Genomic DNA, 27,741 nt, shown 5'->3' with positions numbered 1-27,741 from the left:
GGGGGGGCGGCACAAAAATTTTCTTCCTGAGAAATTCTGTGCTACTACCCTTCGAAAAACATTTATATTAACAGAAATTGGTAAAAATATAAAGAGTATTTTCTTTTGATATTTCAATTTTTTTTACATAAATCTAGTGAAACTTTCATAGGCGGCCAACACTATTCTCTGGCCAACTTACCTTTGCGGCAAGTTTTTCTCTGAACGGGAAATAGGCTCGATAGACATAATACAAAAATAACCCCTATTTCGCGGCCACCTCTGTATGCGATCAGCGGCCAACCTGTTGTCTTAGAGGACCCTGATTTCACTGTATAATTTTCCTAATTTTTAATGGGCTTGGGGTGGGGGTCGGTGCACGGGCCCAGCCTTCCTGCCCCTTTCGCCCTCCGTTTCCCCAAAAATAAATCTATTATCATAGGCGGAGTGTGGAGGAGGAAAATCCGCCCCCCCCCCTCGTTCGAAGCGCCTGCATCCGCTTATAAATGAAATACAGTGTGAATCCCCTCTCTTGCGGACACCCTACGGAACAAAACAACCACCGTAAAAGAGGAGTGACCGTCAAGAAGGAGTTTTTCGTTTGTGATAGAGAAATTACTTTTTGAAAAAAAATTCTCTCTCATCATTTGAACATTGGTGACAAAGGGTCCATATGTGGATCCTTTGGTCTCAGATTTATTTTTCTTGTAATCGTGCACATAGTCATGAGCAGGGATAAGGAAGTTCACGGGGGGATGGGGGGGGGGTTCAACATAATTTTTAGGAATTTATTCAGGTTTATTAGCTTTGCGTTGAGATAAGTAGACCATTCTTAAAATACAGATAAATACCCCGTATTATCGGTACAAAATACATTCCAATTCATTGTACTAGCAAGTTTGAAAGAAACTTAACGTCAGTACCAGCAAGTGAAAGAGATAAAGATTTTCCTTCCCCCTCTAAATCCTCTTCCACAGTGAGAGAGTTGGAATTCTTTTTTTTTCACCACCTTTTATTGTTAGCTAAAATTGTTTCTTTCCTGATAAGAAACTATCTCAAAAACGGTTATTCAGTTGCCTATTATCAATTGACTGCTTCATCACCTTCATTTTAACTTGCGACAATATTGAAACAATGTAAAAAAAAAAGTGAGCGACAGAGAAGAGCTTTTATCAAGCTCAGAAAATGAATCATCTAAATCATCCGTTTCCGAGTCGTAAGAGGAAGACATAAATATGTAATATGGACTGGTACAAACTTAATGCAAGAAATCGTCGAGAAATATGCGAGAATATTATTAATATTGCAAATGTGCCGCTAGTTCTCAATGCCTTGTAATGCGGAACATTTTACTGAATTTTTGTAGCCTACTGTATTTTTAAGAGGATTTTTTCTCATTCTTTCATTTTTCTACTATCGGTTCAATTCACAAATTTAATAATTGCTTCTTCAGGTGTCTTTCTTATATTCATTATAATTTTCAAGACTTCGTTTACCCCACATCTGTATGTTAGAGAAAATACTTCATTGAAAAGCTATCAAAACTCATTCTGTGAGAAAGGTATGAACTCATGTGTATATGTTGCAGTATATATGAAAAATCGGTGATTACCGATAATCGCCAGTTATTATGCGTAATCACCAATCGCGTCGGTATCAAGTAGATTAATTTTCCTACATTTATCACTTTTATCAGTGATTACGCATAATTCCCGAATGTAGTTGATAAATAACATAAATATGGAACAAATCATGCAGAAATATCCCCAAATTCAACCACTTATGAGTTTTTTCCCGTACTTGATGGGAGGAATTGAATTAAATGAAAATAATGTTATAATGATAAAAACATATAAATTATTACCAATCCTGTAATGTTAGCTATCGTTAGAATGTTACCTTCAGAATGTTGTAATTACCTTTTGGGTGAGACAATATACTAGGGAAAACAACGTGAGCATACCAAAAATTAGAAGAGAACAACAGTCAAATGCGTTTCGGAACTGTATGACGTTCCTTCTTCAGTAGCAGCGACAAATAGTGGAAAGACAAAATAATCTTTATAGCTGGAATTACTCGCTGTTCAAGACAAAGAGTCGGACTTTTTGACTCTTTGTCTTGAACATCGGTATTTGTCTATTTATCACCGGTAAATGTGATAAATTCGGAAAATTTAACAAATTTGTCAAAATGGTCTGGAATTATGCATAATAACCGAATTTTTCGCATTTACCATAAAATATATAAGGGGGGGGGGCACAGGTAGCGGTATGCACGGCATTTTACTGGCGAACGTTGTCACTAGAGGCATACTCCTAATTAGAAAAAGTATCCAAATAGCGAGCATTACTCAGATACGTCATTAATCTTTCAAAGGGTTGTTAGTTACTAAAATAAAACACATTAATTTTTATACGGACACCCTGTGCCCGAAAATCAAATTAAAAAGTTGTACCCTGCCTGTCTTTCTACTGCAGCCAACAAAAACAAATTCCACGTTTCCACGTGGTAAAACAGTTTACCCACATTCCAATGCTATTTTCCCCCAATTTTTCTAATTCGAATATCTCAGTGAATATTCCACTTAGAAACGGAGAATTCTTTGACATCATAAGGAGAGTCAGGGCAACAACTTTCTAGTTGGATTTTTGGGCATAGCATGTCCGTATAGAAAGTTTAATTTTATATTTCAATAACTATAGTACCCCTTGCAACATGAAAGCATGTCCGTGCATTCACGACTTCAGTAAATTTACAAATTTAAATAAAGCCTCGTTGAAAAAAACGGAAAAAATTGTATAAAAAAAATAATCGGAACAAAAATTATAGGATGTCCCGTAATAGGGGACACATGTGGTCCGAAAAATTGTACGAGACATCTCAGTGGTCCTTGGGTTCAAAAAGGTTGAGAAATGCCGAACTAAAAAATCCGAGTCTTGAAAACGGAAATGACATAGCATTAAATTAAATTGGAGTTTTTTTACTTTTTTTAGCCGTAAAACAAATCCAACAGAATGATCAACTTTAGAAGCCTTATATTTTGAATCTGAAAGTGCCTATTAAATACCAATACAAACGCTTATAAAAAAGTTTGTACACACCTATACAAAGAAAATGTTCGATTTTCATTATTTGTGAAATTAGTGGAACAGCAAATATAAGGTATATTTATAATTCAGATGGATTTGTACGACCCATTTCTGAAGCCGATGCGATAAGAAGCCCTCAAATAGATTGATGATCTAAAAAAAAAATCAAGCATAAATTATACGTTAAAAATACACACTTTTCCTCCTTTATTTTTTAACACCTAAATTATAAATTATCTCATATGCAGAACGCCTAAAATACAAATTTTTCAGAATATTTCCCTCATCTATATTTCTGAATAGTTAAACCGGAACAAATAAGTAACTCTCTACTCTGCCAGAGCGATTGAGCAGGTTCGACAAAAATCCAGAGGTACACTATTGTTCAGCCTAAAGAATAGAGGCATTAAGTGGGCGTTACACAAATGCCACTTCAGTCAAATCCCTGGCACCCCTTGCTCGATGTCCTGCTGAGCAGAAGGGGGGAAAGCATTTTCTAGCTGGCCACTTTTGAAAACATTTTGTTGAAGGTGAAGTGTTTTTTTTTAAACCATTTTATGAATCTTCTGTGATCCTCGGAGGGTTAAGGCCCCCGGGCCGTGACCGGGTGGGCCCCATGCCTTAGGACGGCACTGGGTACGAGCTGTTAAAATCTGATCTACGGTACCCCGATATACGAGCGAAGACTCAAGGTAATAACATTTTTAAAAATTTCAAGTACGTTTGTTCAGTTGAAAATCTCATCACCCTCGAAAGCAAATCTTTCAAGGATATATTTGTATGTATCGCGGCGAAATAGATGCTTCTAGAAGAATTTTCGTGTCGCTTTTAGGTCTATACCTTTTTCTTCTATTAAGTAAGTGTGACCCAAAGAAACCCCAAAATGAAGAGGATCTGAGACCAGTTTCTTCCCATCTCCTCTCTCCCAACAAGTTTTCTTACCCCTCGCGTCGTTTAGAACGATATACCTTTCCATCCACACACCTTGTAAAAATTCTATATAAAAAAACAAGAGACCTTTATTTATTTTATAATTTTTTTTTTCATGTACCCATCACCAATTTCCCACCATCGTGAGTGAATCAAACCAGATTTTTTTTTCTTTGTAATCCGGTTGGCGGCCGCTGCCAACCAGCACCACCTGCTTGACGGCTTCGACGTCTATATCCCACCACCCCGGTTCCAACTTTTCTCATATAGCAGTGGTGCCACACGTTTATTTTCCCCCTCAACACCATTATTATCTCTTGGGGCCCCTCCTCCTTTTTTTTTTTTTTACCCTGTGTCTGTGCTTCCCTTCAGTGCGCAGGTTTTATTTCTTTTTTTTTCCTCCAAAAAAAACTTCGTGCTTTTTTTCTTTTAGGACTCAGTCGGTATCACGACTCCGGCTGTTACACATGATGGAGGCTACACGTAGTGCATCTTTTATGAAATTGTAATTTGATTGTGTTTTTACGCTTTCCGTGGATTTTGTTTGGTTTTTTTTAAAACTTCCTTGTGATAGGTGGTTTTTTTTTTTTGAATATGATAATAACGAGATGTTATATTTCGTTCACTGAAAGACTGAATTGAAATCTGTTGATGTGGATGAAGAACCTGATCTGCGCTCGGTGAGTTAATGAGTTTTAATGAGTCGTTTTGATTTTTTAAAATTACCTGTTATTTCATGATCAAGATTTGTTTTTTCAATTTACCACATAAGGGTAATAAGGTTATGTACATAAAGGTGTGGTTTTCCATATAAGTTGACTCCAGCCCGGGGGGGGGGGCGCCCGGAACGATTCTTACCCTTTTTTCACCTTGTAAATTCACTATAAGAGAGGCCTTGAAAAGTCTGATCTGGGGGGAGGGGGGCGTTTGCTACTATCGATCTACCACCATCAGTGGTTGTAGTAATGGTATCCGGTGTTGCTGTGGATGCTCGAGCACAGGGCCGTTGCCAGAAATTTATTTCGGAAGGAGGATGACTAGTATTTCAGAAATGGGCACCAAAGTGATAGAATAATAGATTTAACCATGCTATTCTGTAAAAATCATTTTCCATCAATTTCGAGGGGAGATCTCCCGTCACGGTTTTTCTCGCGCACCCACATTAATCTGTGGTAAGAGTCCAAGCACTCCCAGAATCAATTCAGAAATCGAAATTTCCCACAGAGCTCAGGAAGAACACCCACAAGTTTCATAATTATAGTTTCAGCGGTTTCGGCTCAGCGTGATTTCTCTATGTAAGCTTTGAACACCCTTATGGCGCCTCCCGCATGGGTCGAATTTGGAAAACTTCTTAGCGAGTCTGTCATGAAATAAAACTACCGACCAAATTTCATGTTTATAGCTTCAGCGATTTTGGCTCGGCGATGATGAATCAGGACATGTTATTTTATATATATAGATTTATATGTATAGATTATTTGTGGGGCATAAACATTTATTGCAATCCGGAAAGGTACCCTTTAAAGGTAAAATTTAGGTAACTTTTTTTTAAGTTATTTCTCACTCATAAAAAAAGTATCCTTGTTCTTACAAAACTAACCCTTAACATTTTTGAGAGGAGTGAAATTACCCTTTAAAATTATTATATAAAATTAATATAATATAATATAATAATATAATATAATATAATATAATATAATATAATATATAATATATAATATATAATATATAATATATAATATATAATATAATATAATATAATATAATATAATATATAATAATATAATATATAATAATATAATATAATATTATAATATATATAATAATATAATATAATATAATATTATATATTAAAATTATTATTATACTGTTAGATAACACTGCATAGGAGTAACGTAGAGAACAAGGAACTAAGGGAACCACCAAAAGAGTGTTCAAGCGAGTGACGAAAAAGAGTGACTTAGAGCGTGTGTGAGCATGCGTGTGATGAAAAGAGTGACCCAGAGCGTGTGTCAGTATGTGAGTGACCTACAGCGTATCAGCATGTATGAAATTAAAACACCGTGCAAGCATATGAGTAATCAAGAGTGATTTTTTTGGAATAAAAGATGTTCAAATGCTCAATTTTTGTTACCTTGGTGTCCATAAAAAGAACACGTTTTCCTCTTCCATTCTGTTCCAAACTAATGTATGGCATTAATTCCCCTGAAACAAACGAGTTAATATTGCCTATTTGTGGCCCACGCCTGGCCTTGTCTTACTGAAAAGATTAATCACTATTTTTCTTTTGTTATTAATATGATAGATGAAAACAACTCGTGGATCTGCACTTAGTCACGTCACACACGTCGGTGAAAGTGCCGTCTTAACGCATGGGCCAACCTAGGCACCTAAGAGAAAAATGAGCCAAACAGAAATGAGATCTGGTTGAAATTTTCAAGAATTTACCACCCAGGGCCTCAGAAAAATCACTTTCCCCTGAGGCCCACGATACTCTTAAAGTGCCCATGGTCGGTGATAAGCATCCAGTATTTTTGTAGCAGGTCCCGGCACCTCAGAATTAATCCGAAATTTTTACATAAAGCTCAAGCTGAGCACAAATTTGTCTTTTTAAATATGCGGCAGGGCCGGATAGAACCACTAAGCGGGCCGCAGGTTTTCCATCACTGTTCTAGACAAATCACCTTTGAAATAGGAATTTTCAAGCTTTAGTAATACAAACACAAAGGCCACAGCAGGCAAATTTTCCAACGAGGTAGCTGAAAATAAGATGCCGATAAAAAAATATGGGTGTCAAATAATACAGGAGTCTTCTACCTTTCAGACATTACGGGCCAAATGAATACTTTTCATGAAGCCCGCGGATCATCAAGTTATATTGTGGCATTGGGGATAGTAAGGCGGTATCTCCACATTGACAAATACTTAAATACAGGGGCGTCTTAACGGATGGGCCAACGGTCCTCAAGTGAAAAAGAAGCCCCAAATTAAAGACTTTTATTTATTTTAAACTATTGTTCATTAAATATGAATTTTCATATAAATTTTTCTGAAATTATTTCTCTCATCGTTGGTGGGCATCTTTTTCTCAGCCACCTCGTTGGGCATTTTTCCTGTTGTGACGTATTTGTATCACCCATGAAAAATTATAGTATTTCATTAAATATGAATTTTTAATTACTTCTAAAATTTCATTAAATATGAATTTTTTTAGTTTCAAAATAGTTTCTTTCACACACATTAATTAAACATGAACTTTAATTCTTTTAAAATAACTTCTTTCATCCAATATGAATTTGCATTGCATTTTAAATCTTTTTTTTTTTTCATTGAATGTGAAATCTCATCAATTCTGGAATCATTTCTTTCATGAAACGCCAATTTTCATTAATTTCGAAATAGTGTCTGAAACACTTTAATTAAATTCGAATTTTTATTAATTCTGTAATCACTTTTTCAACGGTTCGTTTTTCAATGTTGAGTTACTATTCTCTCAAAATTGACGGCGAGCCACAGCGAAAAAGTTCTGCTGCCCGCGGTCCATGCGTTAAAGACCTCTTCTTTACTACATGTACCACTTGCACCACCATTGAATTTCTAACAGGAAATTGTCTTTTTCTTGTTCCTTCTGTAATTTTTGAGATTTTTCAGTTCAGCATTCGGGAATTTTTTGTTTTTTTCCACATTGGTCTTCTCTTTACATCCTTATTTTTATTTTATAGCATGAAAAATTGAAATATATAAGCTCGTTTCCCGAGGTTGGAGCCTTTTGTTAGTCTTCCCTTGAGAGGGCTGACAAAAATTTGAAATTTTTTTTCTTACTATGGATTTCATTCGCACTGGCTAAATTAGTCTCTTTCAAAAGGCACTCAACCTTTTGAAGTGTGTGAGCCACGCGTTTTTATTGGTTTGAAATCACGGACTTGTGATCTGTAAATGTGCAGCGAGCCACTTGATTGCAGTGAGAATGTGCCGTGGATCATTAAAGTGATGTATAAGTGCACCTCTGGGCTTTTAAGTGATCTGATTTATGCTACTGTTATTGCTAATGCTACAATTAGGTTTTCGCGGGCAGAGCCGGCTATAGACATTTTTCAAGTGTAAGCGAATATTTTAGTGATAAAAAAAAAAATCTCTCTCCCCCCCCCCCCTTCAGTTGTCGCCTACTGCGACCCCGTAGTTCGCAGCATTCAAGATCCGGCCCTGGTCGCGGGACACATTAGATGACTCCAAAGGCCACATTTGGCCGTGGGTTGATCATGTGTAGTCTATTTCTCAATGTTCCTCGGGCCATGACATCCGCCAAACCGAGCCGCGAGTGATTTCCGTTTCATTTTTCCCATTTATTTCCCGTCGCCGTGTCTCCACTTGCAAAAATGAAAAACCGGACCGTGGACTTCCAAAGATTGAAAACCGCTGGTCTATGTGTTTTTTGAAATAGGTAAGAATCTTTCGAAAAATAAAAACACGTGGAAAAAAAAAGTGTCACTATAAAAGATACCCAGTTGCAGTCATTTCCGATTCACGAGGTCTTTGGGTTCTTTTCTTATCTTGCAGTAGTAAACGACACGTTTCTCGAGAGCTTTGAGAGCAATTATACTTTTATCAGTTGGCTCTCAACTTCCTGTTTGCACACACACACACATACCTTAATTGAAACCATTGAACTTGCTCCCAGTAGAAACCTGATGTTTTCATCCAGATTTTGAAGAAACAGGAAATATCTTTTTCTTCGTTATTGCCAGTTTCTATCACTCCCTCATTATGTTCTAGGAACATAAGGCTCTTTCATGTGAAACGTTTATTGTTAGGAAAGTGAGCGCTCATTGGACTGGCGTATGTCGTAACTTAGCGACACAACATAAATTCTTTCCTTAATTTTAGCGCAAGCGGTTAGAGAGTATCTACTAATTGTGTGCTTCTTCCGTGGTATTCCCTAACTATCATTATTGAAGCCATCCTACCTAACAAGGAGTGAATACTCATGGTTAAATAAAATACTGGATATTCCAACCTATATGCGAGCACTGGATGGAAGTGACAATCTTCTGCGACCCATGCGTATGACCGACTTTTACCAGAGTAAACATTTCTAACTTCCGCGCATGCTGTGTTATTAGACTCTAAAGATAGTGTCAATTTTTTTTAGCACAAGACTGGGAAAAAAATTTGTTTTGGTGTGAAGGGAAGATAAATGGTGTTCCGTAAACACAACAACACTCATATTTGTTCATCCAACGTCTGGAAGAGAAACGAATCGTGTTTTTCTCAGTAGAGAAAACCTACATTAGAACGTTCAGGAAGTAATTCAGGTTAGGTGTTTGGACGTTCAAGTTTAAGAACCGAGAAGAAGATTCTGACGGCCAAGAGTAATATTTCCAAATGAATAAAAAATTTCCAATGATCCGAAGTGGGAGGTGGGCCTTTCCTGTTTGACCCGGGACCCGTTAACCCATTCTATGAGATGCTGCCAAACCCCCGACTTGGTTTGGGATATTGTGATAGGAAAAGAAAATTCTTCTGGTTAATTATTCAGTTTTATTTCACAGGCACTTTATCTCCACCCAGAGGCGATTAGTTTTGCCGCCTGTGGGGCTACCCGAAGTTTGCCCTTAATTCTCCCATTAATTCCAGTAATTTTTCGAATTTTCCGTCTTTGGCTGTAGACCGCTTAACCCTTGCCTCTGTGAATACATCTCCAAGTCACTCTTTCGTCACTCATATGCTTGCGCTCTTTCTATGTCACTTTTTTGGTCACTAACTGACCTTGTCTCTTGCTCTCCAGGTGCTCTATTAGTCATTCACATGCTTGCACACTGCTTTGGTCACTCAAATTCTTGCAAACTCTATAGGTCACTCACCGACTAGTCTCCTGCTCTCTAGGTTACTCTTTTGGTCGTTCTCTGACCTGGTTCCTCACTCTTTAGGTCTCTCTTAACCGTTTACATACTTGAAAACTCAAAAAATAAATACATTTAAAAGCGGGTACTGGCCTCCAAGTGTTCAAGTTCTTTTCGATACGTACATTTAGTTATTTTATGTTTATTCTCTGTTGAGCCAATAGAAGGCGCTAACATTTTTTTAATTAAATATAAAAATCTTGGGTATTGTGATCATCGTAATTAAATACAATTTTAATTTCATTTTTGACGTCTGATTTATTCGATAAGCTTTATTAATATTGATCCTTGATCAGTTTTCAATATACAAACTATATTAACGTTGTGAAATGGTGATTGAATTGTTTCCGCATAATCGGATTCCCCCGCTTAATAGGATATTGTGTGCCGGAATCGTTGATATCCCATTAAGCGAGGCTGACGGAATTAGTATGGGAGGAAGAGATCGTTCTGGAAAATTTTTCCTCTGTGAAAAACAACTCTCACTATTTCGGAGAACAGACGGTTTCACTGAATTGAAAATTTTAATGGTGAAAGTTAACCCCGTAAATCAGGGGTTTTCAAGCTTATGTCACCGGCGGCTCCCCAGAATACTTTAGTAGGTATTTTTACTAATAAAAGGACCACTTTTCAAGGTATAAATAAGCACACAAAGCAACAATATCTGAATAAAAGCCAAAAAAAATTTAAACCAGCTCGTGTCGCGACGCCCCTGACAAAGGTTGGCGACGCACACTTTGAGAAACACTACAGTAAATTTTTCAACTGGTTTCTCCAGAGAATGAGTTTGTATATTGTTTTCAATAGGCTACCCACCCTAAGAAATAGTTTTTCTTTTGTCTGAGCTGAGGCGTGGGAGAAGAATCAGGTGGACATTTTGGAAAAGTGTGTTGACTTCTTATTTTGTTTTCTTTGTGTTCTTTTCACTTGAAACGCTCGAGTGCAAAGCAGTGCGTTTCCAGCACGCAATAAAACGCAAATTTCCGGTGTGTATTCTTTTCTCCTCTCGTGAACGGGTTTGTGCTCGATCTTATCACATTTCTCAGACGCTTTTCCCATCAGTCGTTCTTTTTTAGAGACTTGTAAAAAAAAACAAACCTTTATTGACGTTCTTGGTTTTTGTTTTGATCCCCTCACGTTTGTCGACCGAATAACTTGATAACATATTTAAGAAGTTATTCATAGCATTCGACTCTATCCTGTGTGTCTTCCCTAGCTCTCATATTTGTGTGGAACCGGAGCCATAGCGTGCCTTCCCGGGGCAGATTTTTTCTTTGGCGCCCCCCCCCCCCCCGCCGAAAGGGTTGTTATTATGCTAAATGAGTGTACAGTTTTTGTGGGAGCCGAATTCAACTCGGCCCCCCCCCCCCGCGGCTGTACCAGGGCCGTCTTGAGAGCATCATGGGGCCCCGGGCCAAGTGGTTTTTCTGAAGCCCTACCTGGTAGATTCTGTAAATTTTTCAACCAGATCTCATTTTTGTGAGGCTCCCTCTTCTGTTGAGGTCCCCGGGCGTTGAGGCGGCATTGGACAGTGCCCCGGTTGCCCCAGCCTAGTTACGGGCCTGTGTGGAATGCCAAACGTTTTAAAGACATAATGAATAAATAATGAATTTGTTTCCATTGGGCATCTTTTTCCCAGAATTATCCCTGGAATTAGTTTTAACCCTTTATTTCGCAGAAAGCAACCTCGCAAGCAGGCCCTCGGAAGCAACACCAGTTTCTTATATTTCTCAAGTAAAGAGGTTTTATATTTTTAGCTCTTTTTGGCATTGATGCTTCTAAGCAACTCCTAAACCAGAGATCTTCAACGCATGGCTCATGTGCCACATTTCGCCCTTCGGAGCATTTTGTTGTGGCCCACCGATCTTTTCCGGAAAATGATTAAAAACATTGAAAAACGATTAATTCTGGAATTAATGAAATAAATAATTTCGGAATTGAGATGAAAAAAATAATTTCAGAATTTTTGATGAAAAAAATAATTTCAGAATTTTTGATGAAAAAAATAATTTCAGAATTTTTGATGAAAAAAATAATTTCAGAATTTTTGATGAAAAAAATAATTTCAGAATTTTTGATGAAAAAAATAATTTCAGAATTTTTGATGAAAAAAATAATTTCAGAATTTTTGATGAAAAATAATCAGAAACTTGAAAAGAAAAACTTCAGTCAATAGAATTAAAAACAATTTTCAACAATTTGCCTCCTCCCCCCGTTTGATTCGTGTCCTTTGGTTCAGGCCCTGCTGGCCCATTTGTTCCAACGCCACGGACTGGCTTCACTTACTTCGGAAACAACATTTTGTTCAAAAAAATAATGTATTTAATAATTTTGTAATTAATAATAGACGGATGGATCGTGAAGTTTATCATGTCATTGGATTTGGGTCGCGGCTGAAAAAAAGAAGGTTAACCCCTATTTTACAGGTTCCCTCCCCACCCAGTGCCGTCTTAAGAGCATCGTGGGCCCCCGGCCAAGTGATTTTTTCTGAGGGATCCCACCTGCCAAATTTTCGAAAAATTTTACTTTTTATCCGAGGCCCCTCTTTTCTTGAGGCCCCCCGGGCACTGCACTGTACCCATGCGTTAAGACGGCACTGCACCCCCCCCCCCCCCGTTTATCATCAACGAAAGATGCTGTCCATACCAGTGGTTCTCAACCTTTGATTGGCCCGGTTGATTTCATTTTCGTGAGTGAAAGGCCCGGCCATACATACGATTAATGAGAAATAAATGCGTAAAAATGGAACAATGAGAACCACTCACGGCCTAGTTTGTCAGGGCCCGGCGGTTGAGAAACACTGGTCTATACGGATAGAGGCAATAGCCAGTTTGTATTTGATCTACCAGAGAATTAAAAATTGAAGGCTGACAAAAATATCAAGAGAGCGTAAGTAAATGATGAAAATCATTCCGTGGGAAATCGAGACGATTCTCTTTGTGTGCTGTTTTGTTACTTTACACGAGTTCGACAACGTTGGCGAATTTCTAGACACGTATACCTTTTCCCAAGGCCATTTAGAAACGGAAGTCCAGCTTGAACTTTGCACCTTTAAGAAAACGTATCAGACAAAAAAAAAACCTGTTCTGGTGCCGGTCGAAAAGCAATCGAAGAGTTCTTTTTTATTTACCGAAAAGCATAAAAGTAATCGAAGATGAACATCTTTTCAAAGGGGGAAAAAAAGTAGAAAAACTTGCCGCGAAGAGACATGATGTAAAAAGATGCAAGAAAGATACACCGTCAGTGTCAAATGGCAAACAAAAGATGGATTCAGAGACCTTGATTGGCAGCAGCTGTTTTTCTAATCTTAACCCCCCCCCCCCCTCAACTTTATTATAAAAGAAGATCACGATCTATGGTTCTCATCAAACCTTGGATTATTATTTTTATTAAAAAACACCTTCAATGTTATCTTCACAAATAACAATGACGAAAATAAGTTATAAAAAGTTTTAAAATATCAATTAAAATTACCAATGAATTAGTTTAGTTCAGGGCTTGACAAATCGAAAAATATTAAAACACCAGCCCACAATATCTTAGAAACGAAGCATGGTATTTTGCTCAAGAAAAACGGTTCTAAATGTTTTCTTTTACTTTTCCCATGTGATAAATTTTGTCCCCCTATGACACAAATGTTAGATTCCAATTTAGCAACCACGTTGGGAAAATTATAGGTGCCAATACTGATTTTCTAGTCGCCATGGTGGCCTGGGATTTGTCCAGCCTTGACTTAGTTCCAGCACTGATAGAAAAGTAGCCATCAAATTTAAAAATGTCCTACGAGTTGAACTTGATTAACATGGACTCACCGGATGCATGCATAAATACAAATACAACGCCACAACAGGCAAAATGCCCAACGAGGTGGCTGAGAAAAAGATGTCCATAACAAATATGGATGTCATATATTTCAAAAACACAGCAACCCAATTAAAAACACAATCAAAAAATTATAAACAATATATACACATTATAAAATACTATACAATGCCCATAATGTAAGATGGTCCATGGGTTCTGTGAGCAGCTGTGTGCTGGATTCTGAAAGTCACCACATTTTTTCCCACCATCGTATTTCACTCATAGCTCTCTATGGCTCCCTTACCATGATGACCTTTCACTGAAATTCACACCAGTTTTGGCGGGCTTGTCTAATGTTGTTAGTGTAAAATTGACTTCGGTGATCCTTGTTTAATATTGCTCAGACCATTAAACGCGAGACTTTTCGCGAATATCCTAGAAATTTACCACGAAGCCCTGGGAATTTGTGTACAACAGTATAAAGCCGAGTCCGCATCCGCAGCACTACGCAGCTTCAACCCGAGGATAACAAATTTTTGAGGTGTGTTTAGCGCAAGTGCGGCTATTTTAATGGTCCATTTTGCTAAACCACCCCCTCCAAAACTTATTTTGCACAGCTCAGAATCGCGTTACGCTTGAGGTGTGGATCCGACAAGAATCCATGGCCTAGGGCACGGGTTCTCAACCTTTTTGACTCGCGGTGCCCTTTTAAGTTAAAAAATTCTATGGCGAACCCCCGTAGGCCAGCTTTTTAATTATTCACCGATTTATTTTTACTATTTATAAATATTTTTTTTAATTTTACTTGTTTTTTTTTTTTCATTTTCCTGAAGCGGCGGCGGAGCCCCTGGAGAGTGCACAAGGAGCCCCAAGGGCTCCGCGGAGCTCCGGTTGAGAACCGCTGGCCTAGGGAATTGTTTTGCGTTGGGCAGGGGTTCTTAGCGTTTATCAGCCATGACCTAAAATATAACAAGATCAGCTTTGCGACCCATGGGACTGTTTGCTCTTCGAAACTAGTGAAACCAGTGACGCAATAAGTGGATTCATAACGGACTTAGTGGATTTGAACGACTCATCTAGGAAGCCTCTGTAAATCAAGTTTGGGTCGTGTCCCGTAGATCAATAGCCCGTGGCTGCGAGTAGATTCGTACGACCCTTCTCGGAAGCCCCTGCGAATCAGGTTTGGGTCATGGCCCATAGCTCAAGAGTTCTTGGCTATAAGTGGATTTGAACGATCCATAGGTTAAGAAACCCCTGGCGTGTTATCTCATGTTTCCAAGAAGGCCCTGCTCTGCCATGATATCGATTCTTTCCACATCCGATATTTTTTTTACCTGTTCAGGTTCTTGAATAAATTTAAAAATCCTCCCCTTCGTTAATAGGACTTCTATTGTTACGAATTGCTGTTTAGTAATTACAACAGCTTAATTAAATGAATTAATTGGATGAGAAGGGGATAAATTGAAACTTTTTTAATATAATAAAAAAAACACGTGTTCGTGTTTGGATATTCAGCTCAGAGGTATGGGCTTGCAGAGTATGGGCTTTCTTTTTTGTGACGAAGGATTACGTGATGACCTTGCGTCCCGACGGGGGAGTTAATTGAGGCTCTGAGCTAATTAATGCGGGCATCTGTACGCGCGTAATAAGCATTAAAACCCATTCTTATTCACTTTTGTTTTTCTACAGAGAAATATTGCCATTTTTCCCTCGTCTTAATTTCCTTTCAACGTCGCCGAGAAATCGCTTAAAAATCAGATTGACTGGGAGAGAAATTCAACGAGCGAGCGAGTATATTCATTCTATAAATCGGGGAATCTTCAACCTTTTCACCCATCGGGGACCAAATTGAAACTTCCCACGAAAGCCCTCGTCCCACCAAGTGTCTGAGGTACAGTAAAACCTCGCTACAACGATACTCCATATAACGATAAATCCCTATATCTACAACGATATTTTTTCAAATCTTGTTTGGAATTTTCTATAGCAGCGGTTTTCGACCTTTTGTGACCCGCGAAGCCCTTGTTGGTATATAATTTCTATGACGGTGCCCCGTAGGGCCTTTTTTTATTTATTCATGAGTTATTGATTTATTATTATATATAAAAGTATTTATAATTTTTTTCAAATTTACTGTTGTTTTTAAATATTTTCTTTGAGCGTCCGCGGACCCCTGGAGGTGCACGGAGCCCCGGTTGAGAACCGCTGGCCTATAGTCTCATGCTAAACACCTCTATCCTCTATAACGGTATTTTGTTGAGATTTTGAAACCACAACAACTGCAACGATATTTTATTTATATTTCGCTCAAAATCGTCTTGAACTTAATTTTAACTTCATCACTTGTTTTCATTCTTCCAAGAGCGTCTAAATAACATCGGTGTTTTGCAACACATGATCACCGAAAATATTGATAAAGCTGTTGCAATTTCCACTTTCTCTGCAAGACATGACAGTGCAATACAGTAAACTTCTTTACAGGGCAATGTACTTGAATGAATTTCATTATTTTCCCAATTAGTTTTTCGCGACGAATAATTACTTTGAAGCGTGTTTTCCGATGCTACTAACAAAGCAGATTCAGAAAAGATGCCAACAACAGCACAAATTTGGTGGCAAGTGATGACAATGTTGCCTCTCGATACAACGATAATCCCTCTACAACGATATTTTTACTTTGTTCGCACAATATCGTTACATCAAAGTTTCGCTGTATTTAGAATTATAAGATAAAATCCATATTTACTGTGTTTTATCGTAACAGACGGGCTAACTAGAGACCAAAATGATTCAAGACTCTCTTCATTTATTTTTTAAATTATACCTTTTTAATAATTGTGAAATAATTTCTTTCTGACCAATTCTTTTAATTATTCTGAAATTAATTTAATTTTCAATTGTTTACTGTGATTTTAATTCTGGTTACGAAAATGTTATTTTCATCAATTTTGAAATTATCAGTTTCACTCATTTTGGAGATATTTCTTTTACTCATTGTTTCAAAAATTATTCCTTCCAGTATTTCGGAATTACTCTCCCAATAATCAGAAATTTTTATCAATTACGAAATTCAATTGCGACATAATTTTATTAATTTCGAAATTTTTTTTCATTGATTCTGAAATTATTTTTTGCGTGAAGGTATTTTTCAGTGTCTGTGAATTCTACGGGTAGATATGCTTTTTAGTAGCCGAATTCTCCCCCCAAAAACTATTTGGATCTCGTACTCCGTCTCTGACTGGCCAGCGGGTGTAATCAAATTATTTTTTCTTAATCGTCTATCTCCAATCTCTTTAGCCATTCTTCTAAAAATGGTCAGCGGGCCACGGCAAAAAGCTCCGAGGGCCAAACGTTGAAGACCTCTGTTCTAAATGCTTTTATTTGGCAAATATTGACGAGTTCTTGTTATTTTAAAATAAATGTATATGTATGACACATACATGCCGTTTTGTCACTACAAGAAATTTTTTGTATTTCATTTTTTTCAGTGCAAGATGTGCATCCAAAATATTAAATGAAATTTAAACTGCGAAAACATATTGCAATTTCACATTAAATTTATTCATTTTAGTTGATATCAATTAATATATTTTCCTACGTATAATTCGCGGATTATACTTAAAGCATACATGCTCACCCCATGGCCCGTCAGCCAACTGTAATGTCACCGTACTACCCACATCACTTGAGTGACCCTTGTCATATTTTCAGATCACTTAAGTGACCCACGGTACCGGTCCAGATCGCTTAAATGATAGCACCATCTTTTATAAATAACTATTTCAATGGTCCAATGAATTCAATTAGAAAATTGAGAAATTGTTTTCTTTCTTCCTGATTCGCTTCGAAATGGCTGGTATCTACAACGAAAATGAAGGAGACGAAAGAGTTACTTCAGTTGGTGCTGTTACGATTGCGTATAAAACGGGTTTGCGTGTAAACAATCTGAATCAAAGCTGCATTAACTTTCAAGCGGCTTTGGTCTGAATACGCACGACAAGAAACTTTTTTTCAAACCTTGAGTATGGTGAGATAAGAAATAAAAACCTGCTAAATATATACTCCATGTGAAATAGGTTATTTAATTACCATGATTTTCCTTCTCATAATTGGTCAGGATTTCTTTTCAGAGAAAAATACCTATTCTAAAACTTGCCATCTTATGAACAATCTTTTTTTGTGAATTTTCTGAAATATCAATTTGCAGGGAAAAAACAAAGTCCCTGATTTTTTTTTTAGAGTGAGGAACTCTTTTTTTTTTTTTTTGCCAAGGCAGAGAGTGTATTGTACCAACCATTTTTATATTATAGTGCTTCATTCGGTTTTACCAATTCCTATTTTGTATTAGGTTTATTATTATTTCCTCTGGGTCCTTGAGAGACGCACGTGTTCGTTTGTAATTGAACGACGAGCTTGTCATCAATAATTTGTGTACAGTAATCCTTATAAATAAATCCGAGAAATCACTAGGATGAAAAATGGAGTGTGTATTTATGCATGTGTTTTTTTCTAGGATGTGGCTTCCACGCTTGAAAATTGCGTGATTAACGACCGGAAGCTGTACGACATGAGAATCATCCACATTGTTGATTCTCTTTGGATAAATATTTTACAAGGCCGATTCTTTTATAGAGAGAATGTTCATAAAACACCGAAATGTGGACGAGTTCGTGATTCGATACGCGTTATTTTTTTCTCGGTTCTCGGAAATGGTCCGTTCGGAAAGTAGAAATTCATAATGGAAGTGAAACAGATGACGTTTCAATGAGTACGGTACATGCATAAATAAAACGTTTGAGCTGATGCAAAGAAACAATTCATATTGTAAAGTCTTTTCTTATTAAATGTTTCCAGCACAAACATCTCCGATAGATTATTCAACAATTAATGCTATTATGAAATTTATACGTCACAAACTAAGTATAAAATCACATTAATTGGAAAGGCCGCTGCAACCTTTGAACGAAGCTAGGGTAAGAAGCTATAAAGTTATTTCAGATAAGCTATAAAGTTATTTCAGATAAGCTATAAAGTTATTTCAGATAAGCTATAAAGTTATTTCAGATAAGCTATAAAGTTATTTCAGATAAGCTATAAAGTTATTTCAGATAAGCTATAAAGTTATTTCAGATAAGCTATAAAGTTATTTCAGATAAGCTATAAAGTTATTTCAGATAAGCTATAAAGTTATTTCAGATAAGCTATAAAGTTATTTCAGATAAGCTATAAAGTTATTTCAGATAAGCTATAAAGTTATTTCAGATAAGTTTTTTTAAACATTATTGTCATAAAATTATTTTATATCTTTCACCTCATATAAAAAAAGTATTGAAATTTTGATTTACAAAATACACTGCAGAATAAATGGGTGCTGTTAGCACACATTTTTAATTGAAACAATGCATCTCAATATATCAATTTAATTAATAGATTTTCTAATTAGTTAAAATGCAGTGAAATCTCGTTACAACGATACTTGACATAACGATAAATCCCTCCACACAACGATATTTTTTCTAAATCTTGTTGTAATTGCCTATATAGGCGTCCCTCGCTTTAATTAATTGGTTCCGTAAAATAGTAGCGTAAGACGCGCGAAATCGCGTAAAGTGAGTTGAATTTATCATGGGGAAAGATAGGGGTAAGGGGGTTGGTTTTCTTCAGAAGAATTGAAAAAACTGAACCCAACGCCAAAATAATTTTTTTTAAATAAATTAATTATTCAAACGTATGAATAAATCCCGTGCTGATAACTTTTTAATGAAACAGTCGACATTCGGCAGACAAGCAGCATTATCCGTCTCTATAGAAACTTTAGTAGCAAAGCCAGAAAGTTCCGCATATTTCTATCATACATGACAATTGAAGTTTCCCTTGAAACGCTTTTTTTAAAATTAAATTTCTCGTGGCATTAATTAATGTTACCAAACGAAGTTCATCAGTGAGATCTGATGAGTTGTATCTGAGAATTTCTCATGTTTGTTTCAGCTACATAATCAAATCCAACGCATTTCGTTGTCAAAAGATTTAAGTATTGCATATCTTTGATTTGCAAGAACATTTCCAGGATAAAAGTTAAATTTCAAGTCGAATTTTGTACAGGTGGAATTCTTAACATCAACTTTTCAAAATCGCGTTATAGCGAAATCGCGTAAAGTAAGGGATACCTGTAGTGTAATATTAAACTCCTCTCTTATAAACCCCTCTATCTAACAATATTTTTTGAGATATTTGAAACCACTTTATATATATACAACGATATATTTTACGGAATATCCTTCAATATATTTTTAAACCCGTCGCATATTTTAGTTCTACCGATGACTGCTAATAATATCGGTATTTGCTGTAACCTGATCACCAAAAGGGTTGAAGTTTTCGGTATCGCTCCTTTTTGTGTGATATACCGAAGTGCATAACAATAAACCTCTTTACACGGACAATACATCTAACTGAATTTTGTATATCAACTAATCAATTGAAACATTTGGGCGATGAAAAAATACTCAAAAGCGCATTTTTTAAGTAAAATAACTATTTTTTTGCCTAACTACGCCGATTTAGAATAGATACCAACAGCAGCACAATTCTGATGGCACGTGATGACGATGTTGCCTCTCGGTAAGACGATAATCCCTCTACAGCGATATTTTTCCTTGGTCCGCAGAATACCGTTATATTGAGGTTTCATTCTAATTAATTAAGGGTAAAACATTGTTTTCTTTTTTTTTAATTTTACTATTAAGTCAGGATTACGCTATAAAAGTTTGATAAAAGTTTTTTTTTACAAAACTTAAAAAAAACAACCAATAAGCCTCTTGGTCACATTCGCTTGAATGTAACCGATACGCTTATTGGTTGCATTTTTCAAGTTTTATAAAAGAAAATTTTAAAACGTTTATAGTGTAATCACGATCTTACCTATAAACTGAAAAAATCTTACTCAGCAGAGCTGAATAGTTGTTACCTTGAATTTTTATTCCCAATTCCATAAATTTGTGCTGTTTTATAAATGTCTGAATACGTGAAATTTCATCAGCTCAAAAAAAAACGACACTGACAAGGAATCGCTTCTTTCTAGATAAAAAAATTATTGAACTTATGTAGCCGCACTCGTACTGAAATGACACTAAAAGACGCAATTACCAAAAAAAAGAAATTTGTATAATGGGTTCTTTTCTACGATGTATTTGCAATGTGTATTCAAATATACACCGGACCTTGGGGAGAGATGAATTTTTGCTTGAAAGACAGTTTTATAGACTTTAGGGCTTGTAAGGACTTTAAGGGTGTCTCAATCCCTGAAATCGATTTTTCAAAAATTGACTTAATTCATTTGCAAATCAAATACAAAGAACTTCGTGTCAATCGATTAATTTGGTCTTTTAAAATGGAAGTAGTGATTTTATATATTGTAAATGTGTACAAGAAAAAAACTTTGAACGCCAATTTCTCTGATTGCAATTCAGTTTTTGAATTCATCCGTAAGATTAAATGAAAAATACTACACCGAAAATTCTGAAATTTAGCAGTAATGTATATTCGACATGTGTTAGGGAAATGAACCTCCGATTTATCAATTGACCAATGGGAAGTATTAAAAAACATTGAATAAAATTCTGGAATTTATATTTTTTTTTCAAACTTTAAAAATTCACAAATTTCTAACGAATTGTCAGATATCAAAATTCGAGACTCATTTTACTAACGAATATCGAATAAAAATTTCTGTAAAATTTCAGAATTTTCTGTGCAATATTTTTTTTTTCAATCTTACGGATGCGCAATCTGAGAAAATCACGTTCAAAATGTTTTTTCTTGTATACAATTTATACGCTATAATTCTTTCATTCTTTATTTCATTTTAAAAGAACAAATCAACCGATTAGCACGACGTTTTTTTCATTTAATTTGCAATTGAATGAAATGATTTTTCATTTTTGAAAAATAACTTCAGGGGTCGTGACAACCGCTTAAACTCACAATGGCCCTACAGCACGCGTGCGCGAAAACTGTCTTTTAATTGATGACTGGCGATGAAAACCTCTTGCAATAAAATTTTACATTCACATTCAAAGTGATTGTTGTTAGGCCTATTAGTATTCAATTAAGTAAAAAGTTTTGAAAGTTTTTAGGATTTTTAACCTACTCTAATTTTACTTGTATCTAGAGCCTGACTTGGATTTGAGGATATCTGGGCCTCCAGTTTCTCGAGTCCCGATAATTTGGTGTAAGATATTTGTCAGAATTTCCATGTAATCTCTCTACATAATAATCCTTAATCCATAGTCTAGACAAGTTTAAGGTGAAAATGGATTACGGGTGTGAAAATCAGGACCTCTTCCCGCCCACAAACCATAATATTCATCATTAAATGCAGTAGTATATATTTTTGGGCCATTTGGTTTCTTGGTAATTTTTTTCCCCTTTTCTCTATTCCCACGTGTCTCACTAATAAAGTATTATTGTTGTAAAATTGACTATTACACATAATAACCGGTTATTATGCATGCTTACCAATTGTCTTGGTAAAAAAAAAAAGTTTGATAAATTTATCAATCACTCTTACCGACGAATATGCGTAACACCCAAGCGTCGTTGGTAAATTTGATTAAATACTGAAAACATTATCACTTTTACCGGCGACTGTATAATAGCCGAGTGTCGTTGGTAAATTCGATAAATACTTGGAATTTATCGCCTTTATCTGTAATTATGCATAATACCGTAGAGTGTATTATGCATAATTTGTGAGTTCAGGGTCGCAACAAGATGCTTGGTTACCCGGGCAAGCACGCATTTTGACGCCCCCTCGGGTCCAGCGCTCGGGGCACGAGACCCGCCTGCTCCCGCCCCCCCTAGTTGCGGCCGTGGGTGAGTTTGATGAATATTATAAAAATTTCAAATGAGTCTAGTATGTGTGATGTGGTATATAGTTAGACCCCCCCGATAACAAATTTTACGATCGTACCCCGACATAATGATACATGTATGAATTATTATGTATTGTATAAGATTTATTAAATTTGCCAACAACGCTTGGGTTCATAATCGCCCGTAAAAGTAATAAATTTAGGGAAATTTATCAAACTTACCAAAATGTTTGGTGATTATTCATAATAATGACTTATTATGTATAATAACCAGATTTATCGCATTTACCGTAACATATACATTAAAAATATCTGAATTTTTTTCAGTGCTGATTATCCATCGCAACGTACTAACGCAGCTTTTTCCTCAGAGTTTGAAATATTTCAAGAAAAATATTCATGAAAATGATTATTCATAGATGGTAATAGGTGGCTCTGAGAAAAAAAAAAACCATGACCAATTATGAGCGGATTATAAGAAGGAAATCATGGTAATTAAATAACCAATGGAGTATTTAGCAGGTTTTTATTTATTATCTCACCATACTCAAGGTTTGAAAAGGTTTCTTTTCGTGCGTATTCAGAGACCGTCTACACGCAAACCTGTTTCATACTCCAGCTGGTGCTGTTTTGATTGCGTAACTCTTTGGTTTCGATCTTTTCTTTTGAATTTTTTGTAAATACAATCGAAACCAGCAATTCTGATGGTGAAGCGGATCAGGGGAAAGAAGAAACAGGGAATTTCTCAATTTCCTAACTGAATTCATTGGACCATTGAAATAGTTGTTTACAAAGATGGTGCATTTTCTTAAAAGAGAAAATATATTTTGCAGACAGCTCTGAGATCCTTCATTCATTTTGAACGTTTCTATACTCGGTATTTCTTTTATCTCTTTTTGAGTTTAGAGAAGACATTTTTAGTTTTTTGTAGCTGTACCATTCTATTTTCGCATCGTCATCCATCCGTTTACCAAGGAATTTTTCACTTTTTCTTTTATTTCACGCGAAAGAAAACGGAAAACGTACACGGTTCGTGGTTGCACGTAATTTTGGTTCTTCTCTTCGACCATCTTGTGTTATGCCTTTCTCTGTTTCCACTGTATTCAGATGGGAAAGGCCCTTTAAGCCTTTTCGATGCGTATCCATGCGCGTTGCGGATAGGGATCCGACATGTTCATCTCTATAGTGACGATGATGAACCGGTGCGTCTACAGTTCTTCATGCATCGTTTCGCCCTCAGAAGGAAATAGGAGTTTGTCCATTGTTTTTTCTGGATCTCTGGAATTATATAATTATGAAACCTACAGCAGTCATTGTGTTTCATGAAAATCAGGTTAAAAAAGGGGGGTATGCAAATAACTTGGAAAAATTCCATGGTTTCTCACCGCCCTTCCATAGAACTAATGTGTGCATTATTTGTGTAGAGGGGGGTATTTCCCAAAGTGGGCAATATCGCTCCCTGGGGCGATTGAATGGTTCGGGGGGGGGACGGTAGAAGATTTGAATATAACATAGGATCCTGTTTGTTGACTTAAATTGAAGAGCGGGGGGGGGGGAATGAAAACAAAAAAAATTATAAGGAAGGGATGGTAGAACAGAAAGTTCTATCTCCCCTCTTAAAATGTCTGGTGTAGAAGTAGAGGTTCGCCAACTTTTTTTCTGTAATTTCCCCCAAACTTCTTCAAAAAAACTTTTCTTTGCATCGTTGTCTCCTCCATAACTCACGCCAACCCATAGGATCCTATGTCACATCCGTGGCTTCTTCCGTCACAGATGGCAGCGCCAGCAAAAGCGCGAAACAAGTGCAACTCTAACAACATAAATACTTCAGGACCACACGTACATTCGCAACACTCATTAATCCATGTACCGATTCGTTAGAAATTCCGCACAGGAACGTGCACGAGATGCATGAACGGTAGTAGTCTATAGTGCCCGAGAGGATCCAGGTTCAAACCCCGTTGGCGTCACAATGGTCGGCTGAAGCACGTTTTCTGTGTTTTTTCCAACTTCTGGGTGCGAATACGAGCCTTTCTCCATTTGAAGTCTCTTCCCAGACAATTTACGAATTCACTGAAATAAACGTTATGTACGCAAACAGCCTTGAAGGTCATGCGGGTACTCGATATGAGGAATAATCTCGAAGTTTCTTACAGAAGATGACACGCATAGCTGGAAAAAAACACGCGCGCACACACTCAATACTAATCAGTTACGCACTTGCTGTATTTAATGTAAGTAAAGTGCTAATGTATAGTCGAGCAAACCCGGAAAGTCGAAAAAAAACAAAATGAATGCACTTGGACGCCACGTGCGGCATTCGAACTTATTAGCTCGATTACCATTAAGGTTACACGTTACGCGGCTGAGGATAAGGTCGCCGTAAGTCGTTTCGTTCGAGTATTTATGGCTTTGTAACATACATTATCCAACGAGGACATCTACCTTGGCACGTTTTTTTATGTATTTCCCTGACTATTTTTGTTATGAAAAACTAGAACCATCGACTTCATCAAAATTATTTTGAATAAAAAACTCGCTTTGTTAATGTGGCCGTCGTCGTCTTTTTTCGTTTCAAGGACTGATTCCTGTTGAAAAACACGTTTCCTAGTGTTTTAAAATCACTGCATGTTTCAAATTTTTTCATTTCTAGACGAATCCATAGCCATTACTGCTAAACTATAATACGCTTTGTTTTAACCTTACGATTGCTATGTTTATAAATTATATTCAGTCTTTAGTTTTCCATGGCTATTTCACTGACCATCATGGTGGTTTTTTCTCATGGCTGTTATCATGGGGTTTTTTTTTCATGACTACTTTGCAGACCACCGTGGCGCTTTCTTTCCTTGGCTATTTTATTAACCATCCTATTTCCTTGGCTATTTTATTGACCGTTTCCATGGCTATTTCACTGATCATCATGGTGGTTTTTTTTTTCTTGTGGCTGTTATTAACATGGTTTTTTCCCATGACTATGCAGACCACTGTGGCGCTTTCTTTCTTTGGCTATTTTATTAACCATCATGGTGTTTCTTTGGCTATTTTATTAACCATCATGGTGTTTCTTTGGCTATTTTATTAACCATCATGGTGTTTCTTTGGCTATTTTATTAACCATCATGGTGTTTCTTTGGCTATTTTATTGACCATGTTTCCATGGTTATTTTATTGACCATCATGGTGTTTCCATGGCTATTTTATTGACCATCATGGTGTTTCCATGGCTATTTTACTGACAATCATGGTGTTTCCATGGCTTTTATTGACCATCATGGTGTTTCTTTTTCTTTGATGTTTTACTGGCCATGAAGTTTTTTTCCATGGCCATTTTACTGATCATCATGGGATTTTACCCCACTTCTATTTTGCTTACCATCGTGATATTTTTTTCTACGGCTATTTTACTGACCATCGTGGTATTTTTCCATGGCTATTTTACTGAACAATGGCTTTGTTTTTTTGTGGATATTTTAGCTATGTTTTACTGATCATCGCGATGCTTTTTTTTGTCTGTGGCCATTTTACTGACCATCATGGGGATGTATAGAAATAAGTAACCTGAATTCGAACTATTTTCTCGTATTGCACGAACCCAAACACAATGCACACGGCCGTGTTTTTATATATAGGGTTTTTTTCGGTATGATTAACGATTACGTGCATTTCGTGGTCTATTTTACGTACTCCACGGACCTATAAGCAAATTCCAAGAAAGAAAAGGTCATTTTTTTTTTTTTTTTTTAGACGGATAGGTGCTTTTTACATATAAGATCAGGTCAGTTTTTGTATATCTTACCAGTTAGTATTGACTGCCATAGAAATCTTAAGCCTTTTCTATATAAGGATGTGCCTTGTCCGAGTTTCTGTCCTTATTGTCTGTGGAAGATCTCGTATACATTGCGATGTCGTGTTTCTTGAGATGATGTAAGATATTGGATTTTTTTCCCCCCTTTTCCCGAGCATGTTTCCGTGTCGTTGTTTCTTCTTGGTAGAGTTCAACGTCGTCCATTGTCTTCCCTCTTATCGGTCGAAATGTCTTTTTTTTTTTCTTCTTTTCTCCTCAGATATCGGACATGTTTCTTCCTTGTATTGTGCAAAAAGGTAGAATCTGAGGCATTTTCTGTGTAAGAAATTATAAGAAAATCTCTCTTCACGATAAGAAAATCAAATTTGTGTGTGAATATCCGTAGTGTATATCTGCGATGACTTAATTTCTGACGTGAATGCTATCGGCTACCTGAGAGTTCGGACATGGAAAGAAGCCCAAGAGCCTAATCTACGTATCAAAAAAAAAAAAATCTTTTATTTATTTTCTATTGATAAAAATATTCTATCTGGGTTTGATAAATCCCAGGTGCCAGGTCACCATGATCACTAGAAAATCGGAATTGACGCTTAAAACTATGCATCTGAAACGATGACACAAAGTTTTTTGACAGTGTGTCTTCCAACATGGGGAAGGGGTCATTAAACTCCGGTAAAATAGAAGAAAATTCAGTGTAAAATACATGCTTGGCTCCAAAGAAATTTTGCTGGAAATATATATATTTTTTTGATTTTTCAATCCGTGTCTTCTATAATATTGGAACTGTTTACCTACCCATTAAAGACGCCCCTGCATCTGACTGAATCTGCTCCATCTAGAAAATGAGAGAATTGTAACTTGATTCAAAATGTGACACATTTTTCTGTTACATTTTGAATCATCGTTTCACAACTATTTTACATTTGTAAATCCATATCCATGTTCTGAGGCAGCCGTTTTTGACTTGTGGCATCATCGTTCAAGTGCTCAAGAGTGAGCCCGATTTTGTACCTGATCGGCATCCTACTTTAAATTCCTCAAGAATGTATATCTTATTAGTTCTTGGTTTCATATCCGCCACAGTCGACATGAATGATCATCTTCTGATGATGGGGTGTGCGTCTGATATCCCTGTGGTGTCAAAAGATCCCTTCGAACTTCACACTTAGTGATAGAAACAGTTTCATGATTACTTCTAAAAATTATTTCGTGTTTACCTTCAGAAATTATTTCATGAATTTTACTTTTAGAAATTATTTCATGAATTTTACTTTTAGAAATTATTTCATGAATTCTTTGGAAATTATTTCATGAATTCTTTGGAAATTAACGGACAAGGATCTCGCGTTTAGAAACAT

General features: G+C 36.5%; 1 protein-coding gene across 2 annotated transcripts in view; it reads left to right on the top strand.

The window, feature by feature from the left end:
* The first annotated feature begins 4,293 nt into the window (after positions 1 to 4,293).
* Positions 4,294 to 27,741, top strand: part of LOC149078627 (uncharacterized) — a 45,402-nt gene continuing 21,954 nt past the window's right edge. Inside the window, exon 1 of one of the 2 annotated variants that reach the window (XM_089240761.1) lies at positions 4,294 to 4,678. The gene's annotated coding sequence lies outside the window, so the exon portion shown is untranslated. The remainder of the gene's footprint in view (positions 4,679 to 27,741) is intronic. The other variant, XM_089240764.1, reaches the window with a different exon arrangement.

The sequence above is a fragment of the Pholcus phalangioides genome, unplaced genomic scaffold (assembly GCF_987345545.1).
Source record: "Pholcus phalangioides strain wild (caught in Gottingen) unplaced genomic scaffold, Ppha-v1.0 ptg000013l_1, whole genome shotgun sequence".
NCBI classification, from domain to species: domain Eukaryota; kingdom Metazoa; phylum Arthropoda; class Arachnida; order Araneae; family Pholcidae; genus Pholcus; species Pholcus phalangioides.
Note: the sequence above shows the minus strand (reverse complement) of the source record. Positions and strands in the feature narration are given on the sequence as shown.